Source organism: Priapulus caudatus, unplaced genomic scaffold, assembly GCF_000485595.1.
Source record: "Priapulus caudatus unplaced genomic scaffold, Priapulus_caudatus-5.0.1 Scaffold1559, whole genome shotgun sequence".
In the NCBI taxonomy this organism is placed as follows: domain Eukaryota; kingdom Metazoa; phylum Priapulida; class Priapulimorpha; order Priapulimorphida; family Priapulidae; genus Priapulus; species Priapulus caudatus.
This window is the reverse complement of record NW_014578620.1, coordinates 10,751-18,107: the sequence shown is the minus strand read 5'-3', so window position 1 is coordinate 18,107 and position 7,357 is coordinate 10,751. Positions and strand designations below refer to the sequence as shown.

The window sequence follows — 7,357 nt, the reverse complement described above, 5'->3', positions numbered from 1 at the left end:
AGTGTTCTTCTGTGTTCTGCAGTGTTTTTCTGTGTTCTTCAGTGTTCTGTGTTCTTCAGTGTTCTTCTGTGTTCTTCAGTGTTCTTCTGTGTTCTGCAGTGTTTTTCTGTGTTCTTCAGTGTTCTGTGTTCTTCAGTGTTCTTCTGTGTTCTTCAGTGTTCTTCTGTGTTCTTCAGTGTTCTTCTGTGTTCTGCAGTGTTCTTCAGTGTTCTTCTGTGTACTGCAGTGTTCTTCAGTGTTTTTCTTTGTTTGCAGTGTTCTGTGTTCTTCTGTGTTCTTCAGTGTTCTTCAGTGTTCTTCTGTGTACTGCAGTGTTCTTCAGTGTTCATCTCTGTTTGCACTCTACTGTCCGACCCGATCGCGTCGTCGGCGCGCACGCTCCCTCGCAAACTTTCCGAGGCCATCCTTAAAAAATTCTATGTTTGCTGTCCCCCGACCCATGATTTTTTTAGTGGGTAGGTAGGTAGGTCTTTTTTTGTGAGGCATAATAGTTATTTTAAGTCTGTCCTCATGTTTCCCACACATGCTTTGTGTTTCAGTCTTAACTATAAGGAATGTAAAAAAAAAAATGGAACCCAAAATGTCCAAAAAAACTGGGTCGCGGCTATTTTCGTGGGTCCGGTGTCGGAGGACAGCAAACATATTATTTTTTAAGGATGGCCCGAGCTTCGCAAAAAAAGCGATTCTAACGTCCCAACCTTCCGTTTGCAGACTACTTGCCGGTCACTCAGTGCTGCGATCCGTCCACGCGCAGCGAGGCGCGTGCCAGTGCGCCGCCGTACGACCACACTGCGACTGCACCGCGCAGTTAAACGACGCCCCGCTCGAGAAACTCCCCCCTCCTAGCGAGAAACCCCGCCGCGCAGACGTGACGACGGAGACTCGTAACCGCGGCGACGCCGGCGCGCCGTGCGAACTCCGGCGAGACGACAACGCCGACGGTGGTGGTGCTGCTCACTTGTTCGGCCCCGCGCGCGAGGTCGGGCGAACCGGCGACATGTGCGACGACGACTCCGCGGGCGTCTGCAGCGACGACCGCTCGTCGGACGGCGTCGGACGGACGGACGACGGCGACGGGGAGGTGAGGATGGGGAGGACCGGTCGCCCGTCCTCGGCGTTGAACACGTTCTCTTACCTGGCGGAGGAGGCGCCGTGTTTCGCCGTGCACGGATCCCAGGTGCGCGTGCTCGCGGAGCCGGCCGAATTCTTCGACACTCTCAAGGTAATGACCGCTAGTCGAGGTAATGACCGCTAGTCAAGGTGATGACCGCTAGTCGAGGTAATGACCGCTAGTCAAGGTAATGACCGCTAGTCAAGGTAATGACCGCTAGTCAAGGTAATGACCGCTAGTCAAGGTAATGATCGCTAGTCGAGGTAATGGTAACCAATAACCAATAAGGTACAATCAAGGTCACCGTAAGGGCGATGGGATGCGGGGTGCAAGATTCGTCGATCCGCGTTGCGTGGCCGGACCTGTACGTAAGGGTCGTCCGTGGAAAGTGTGCGGAAAATGGCCTTTATATACAGGTGTTTGTTTTTTAGGGGGGGGGGGTTATGTTTTTGAGTGCTGCTCGAGGGAAATGTCAATTGCCCTTTATAGGCAGGTGTTTGTTCTGTAGGGAACGGGCGTCTTTTTAACTGCTGCTCAAGGGAAAGGCCGGCCAACTGACCCTTATAGAGAGGTGTTTGTTCTGTAGAGGTGAATGCTGATGCAGGGGGTTCGTCGGTAAATTCTAATCGGGTAGTCGTCAACAATTCCACGAGCTGAGATGTTAGCAGGGAGTGAAGAAATCTGTCACAATCAGCAGAAGAATAATGATAGATTTGTAACTATGTTAACCCCTGAGGATTATCTTTTGGAGTCAACGTTCGATCTGAAAATTCAAAATTTTGAATTGACAATGTGCCAGGTTTAGCTAGAACTTTGGTTATCATTGTTTTGTGAGCATGTGTTTTCCACAATGGATTGTACATTTTGGAATGGATTGTTCCACAATTTGTATCATTTGTAATTTGCATTGACTGGGAGTTTTAACAGTTTTTTTTTTACCTGTATCTGTTTAAAATCGGTGTTGAAAGGTGAATAACAAAAGGTTGCTTATAACTTAAGCCTCAATCGGTAAAATTGTCAATTCTCTGTCAGCAGTCAGCAGTTCTATCATATATGTCGTTGGAACACAGAGAAATGTTCACCGCGATTCGATTCTGGAAACATTTTTTCTGCGATCCAGAAACGTTTGCACGCTTTGAACGTCGGCCCTCCCCCCCCACCCTCCACCCAAACGGAAGCTGGGCACTTCGAAAATCGTTCCAGTCGCTACGATACAATAATAAAAACGTCATCGAGCTTTACACGGATCGTAAACGGGTCCACTCCATTTGCGGCGACGGCATTGAGTCCATTTCGAATCGCAAACAGGCCGCGAGTGCGCCACGGCCGAGATTGGCTCGTGTTTCGGCTGCTAAATCCCGCTGCGCGCGTTCGACACAAACGATACTTTGAAGTTTGAAGTCTCGACGTTTGCATCGGAGGACCGAACCGAGTGTCGACCTTGAAAAATAGAAAGCGCTGTTACGCAACTTTTTTTGATATTCTGCCGCCCTCCCCTCTTGCCGGTGATGAGGGGGGGGGTCGTTTGAATTCCTCCCTCTTCCCACCAGTGATGGGGTGGGGGTAGATAGAGAATGAAGACCTCAGGGTCATGGCATTCCTGCCCTTTCTCCTCGCCCCGGTGATGGTGATGGGGGGAGGGAGAACCTTACCGTCATGGCATTCCTGCCTTCCCCTCCGCTGCCGGTGAGGGGGGTGGGGGAGATAGAGAATAAAGACCTCAGGATCATGGCATTCCTCGCCCCCTCCCCCGCCGGTGATGGGGGGAGGGGACGCCGACCTTGCGGTTGTACTGTTTGTACTGGTCGTACTTGTTGTCACAGTGTAATACTCTGTTAATCGGAGAGACGTAGATACCGCGTAATCTCTCTCTCACGCGAAATGCTGAGTCAGCTGTATGTATGTATGTATCGAGAGTCCATAATAACACTCTTGGTGTGTATGTATGTATGTGTGTGGCCCGCGATCGGCTGTTCTTGCTAGCAGGCGAGATATTGCGGGGTGCGTGTGTGCGTGCGTGTGTGTGTGTGTGCGTGCGTGTGTGTGTGTGTACGTGTGTGCGTGCGTACGTGCGTGCGTGCGTGTGTGTGTGCGTGCGTGCGTGCGTGTGTGTGTGTGTCCGCGTGTGTGTGTGCGTGCGTGCGTGCGTGCGTGCGTGCGTGCGTGTGTGTGCGCGCGCGTGTGTGACCGATTAGATGAACTCTACGTTGCTCGCACGCCTGTACATATATATATATATATATATATACATATATACATATACACGCGCGTCGAATGTGCGTACGCGAGAATCACGTTTGATGAATCACCTTTGATATTGCAGGTAGCAGGAAATTCGCAATTTTCGAGGAAACGTGCAAAAGTCACATCCGAATATTTTTCTGTGTGTGTGAGTGTTATTAATGCAGATTGGAAGTTGAAGTGATTACGTATGAATGAAACTATTACGATTATTACATATATACATATATATTATTTATATATGGTGATTATAGAATCGTACGAGCGAAACAATCAAAAAATATACGCGTACGGACTTTAGACGTGCCGTGTCAATAGGCTGATCATTTTTCTGATAGAAACGAAATATTTTTCCGGCAGTATTGCGCGCCGTTGTGTGAACGCTGTGCAAGATTCGGTTATCAACACACGCCAGCTCTTCCGGCGATTTCTAATTCAAATTACCACAAATATCGTCCAGCAGATGGCGCTAGCGGCTCAATCTCGGAACTAAATCCCCCCAAAGGACTTCATAATCGAGCGACCGACGGTCGTCCGAGGGCATTGATTTTGCTTTAGGGAATCGATATATATGGGGGGGGGGAAGATGCGAGTGGAGAGGGAGTTGGAAAATGATACGGCGCTTAAGCCTTCGTAAATGCGACTGATTCGCTAGCAAGCATCCTCAATGAAGGCTAAGCTAATTCTGCCGCGCGCGTTCGCCTAATCTAATAAGGTTGTTCATTCTGGTGCTTGCTAGTGTCACAGCCAGCTTGCCCCAGGGCCACACTGGCTCCGATTAATGCAAGACCTGCCTCACACCCCAGTCCGCACGAGGGAAATGTCAATTGCCCCTTATAGGCAGGTGTTTGTTCTGTAGGGAAAGGGGCGTCTTTTTAACTGCTGCTCAAGGGAAAGGCTGGCCAACTGACCCTTATAGAGAGGTGTTTGTTCTGTAGAGGTGAATGCTGATGCAGGGGGTTCGTCGGTAAATTCTAATCGGGTAGTCGTCAACAATTCCACGAGCTGAGATGTTATCAGGGAGTGAAGAAATTGTCACAATCAGCAGAAGAATAATGATCGATTTGTAACTATGTTAACCCCTGAGGATTATCTTTTGGAGTCAACGTTCGATCTGAAAATTCAAAATTTTGAATTGACAATGTGCCAGGTTTAGCTAGTTGGTTATCATTGTTTTGTGAGCATGTGTTTTCTACAATGGATTGTACATTTTGGAATGGATTGTTCCACAATTTGTATGATTTGTAATTTGCATTGACTGGGAGTTTTAACAGTTTTTTTTTTACCTGTATCTGTTTAAAATCGGTGTTGAAAGGTGAATAACAAAAGGTTGCTTATAACTTAAGCCTCAATCGGTAAAATTGTCAATTCTCTGTCAGCAGTCAGCAGTTCTATCATATATGTCGTTGGAACACAGAGAAATGTTCACCGCGATTCGATTCTGGAAACATTTTTTCTGCGATCCAGAAACGTTTGCACGCTTTGAACGTCGGCCCTCCCCCCCCCACCCTCCACCCAAACGGAAGCTGGGCACTTCGAAAATCGTTCCAGTCGCTACGATACAATAATAAAAACGTCATCGAGCTTTACACGGATCGTAAACGGGTCCACTCCATTTGCGGCGACGGCATTGAGTCCATTTCGAATCGCAAACAGGCCGCGAGTGCGCCACGGTCGAGATTGGCTCGTATTTCGGCTGCTAAATCCCGCTGCGCGCGTTCGACACAAACAATACTTTGAAGTTTGAAGTCTCGACGTTTGCATCGGAGGACCGAACCGAGTGTCGACCTTGAAAAATAGAAAGCGCTGTTACGCAACTTTTTTTGATATTCTGCCGCCCTCCCCTCTTGCCGGTGATGAGGGGGGGGGTCGTTTGAATTCCTCCCTCTTCCCACCAGTGATGGGGTGGGGGTAGATAGAGAATGAAGACCTCAGGGTCATGGCATTCCTGCCCCCTCCCCTCGCCCCAGTGATGGTGATGGGGGGAGGGAGAACCTTACCGTCATGGCATTCCTGCCTTCCCCTCCCTCCACCGGTGATGGGGGTGGGAGGAGATAGAGAATAAAGACCACGGGATCATGGCATTCCTGCCCCCCTCCCCCCGCCGGTGAGGGGGGTGGGGACGTCGACCTTGCGGTTGTACTGTTTGTACTGGTCGTACTTGTTGTCACAGTGTAATACTCTGTTAATCGGAGAGACGTAGATACCGCGTAATCTCACTCTCACGCGAAATGCTGAGTCAGCTGTATGTATGTATGTATGTATGTATCGAGAGTCCATAATAACACTCTTGGTGTGTATGTATGTATGTGTGTNGAGATCTGCCTAGCCCCAGCCATACTGCCCAGCCATCTTCTCTACGCCCAGCCATACTGCCCTCACACCCCAGCCAATACTGCCCTCACACCCGCAGCCCATCACTCCCTCACACCCCGCCGCCATTACTGCCCCTCACACCCCAGCGCCATACTGCCCTCACACCCCAGCCATACTGCCCTCACCGCAACCCGCGTACACCCAGCCATACTGCCCTCACACCCCAGCCATACTGCCCTCACACCCCAGCCATACTGCCCTCACACCCCAGCCATACTGCCCTCACACCCCAGCCATACTGGCCCACAGCCATACGCGCCTCACACCCAGATTCAACGCCATACTGCCCTCACACCCCAGCCATACTGCCCTCACACCCCAGCCATACTGCCCCAGCCATACTGCCCTCACACCCCAGCCATACTGCCCTCACTACCCCCAGCCATACTGCCCCTCCCCCAGCCATACTGCCCTCACACCCCACCTACTCGCCCCTCCCCCAGCCATACTGCCCTCACACCCCAGCCATACTGCCCCCTCCCCCAGCCATACTGCCCCCATTACTAATAGCGCCATACTACCCCCTCCCCAGCCATACTGCCCCTATACCCCAGCCATACTGCTCCTCATATATATATATATATATATATATATACGGGTGTATGTGCACACGTAATGATACCGCTGAGGTTATTTGTTTACGGAGTTCGCGTGTTGATGGTGGTAGGGGTGGGGGTTAAAGTGGTCGTGGTGGGGGCTCCTGCTGCTGCTGCACTTTCTCTCTCCCTCCCTCGTTTACTCTCTCCCCCCCCTCTCTCTCTCTCCCCTTCTCTCTCTCGTTCACTCTTTCCCTCCCGTTCTCTCTCTCGGGCGAGTTTCTATTCTAAACGGAAGCCGGTCTAACGGCAACAAGATTGCGCGAGAAATGCGGCTAACATTAACCGCCGGAGAAACGAACGACAAATGCTCACAAAATGCGAACATCCTGTTGGTCAAGCAATATACATCCTGCAGCTTGGCGGGAGCTTGCGTGCGTGCGGGTGTGCGTGCGAGCGTGCGTGCGGGCGGGAGGGCGGAGGTGCGTGCGTGCGTGCGTGCGGGCGGGAGGGCGGAGGTGCGTGCGTGCGTGCGAGCAGACACGCGCGTGTGCGTGTGTGTGTGCGCGTGCATGCGTGCGTGCGTGCGTGCGTGTTTGTGCGCGTGCTCGCTCGCCTGATGTACACCTCTCAGCGGACTACATGACATTCATTATTCGCCTGTCCCCGCGTACAGGTGTACTCGCGCGTGCAATTCAGACGTGCCGACAATGAAAATGACAAATTCAACTCATCACCGCGTTCGTGTCGTTCTCAAATTGGACATTGTTTGTAAGAATAGCGACTTGGCATTCTCCCAGGGAAAGGAAATGTATGCTCCCGTGGGGCTCGTGAGGCAAATACGCAGGATAAGTAGATTTGTTATAAATAATTATGCATAAATAGTTTTGAAACGTGATTATGAGTTTTCTAGCCCTGCCAAGTTAGCATGTATTGTCAGTAAGAGTAGTAGCAGTAACATCAGCAGCAGCGGCAGCAGCACTAGCAGCAGCAGCAACAGGAACAGAGGCAGTACTAGCAACAGCAGTAGCGGCAGCAGCAGCAGTAGTAGCAGCAGCAGCAGCAGCAGCAGCAGTACCACACAGCAGCAGCA

The 7,357-nt window shown here is 50.9% G+C and overlaps 1 long non-coding RNA gene across 1 annotated transcript in view; it reads left to right on the top strand.

The window, feature by feature from the left end:
* LOC106817005 overlaps positions 1–879 on the top strand; it is a 2,998-nt gene extending 2,119 nt beyond the window's left edge. The window contains exon 3 of the long non-coding RNA XR_001394979.1: positions 712–879. This is a non-coding gene — a long non-coding RNA (uncharacterized LOC106817005). The remainder of the gene's footprint in view (positions 1–711) is intronic.
* The last annotated feature ends 6,478 nt before the right edge of the window (positions 880–7,357 follow it).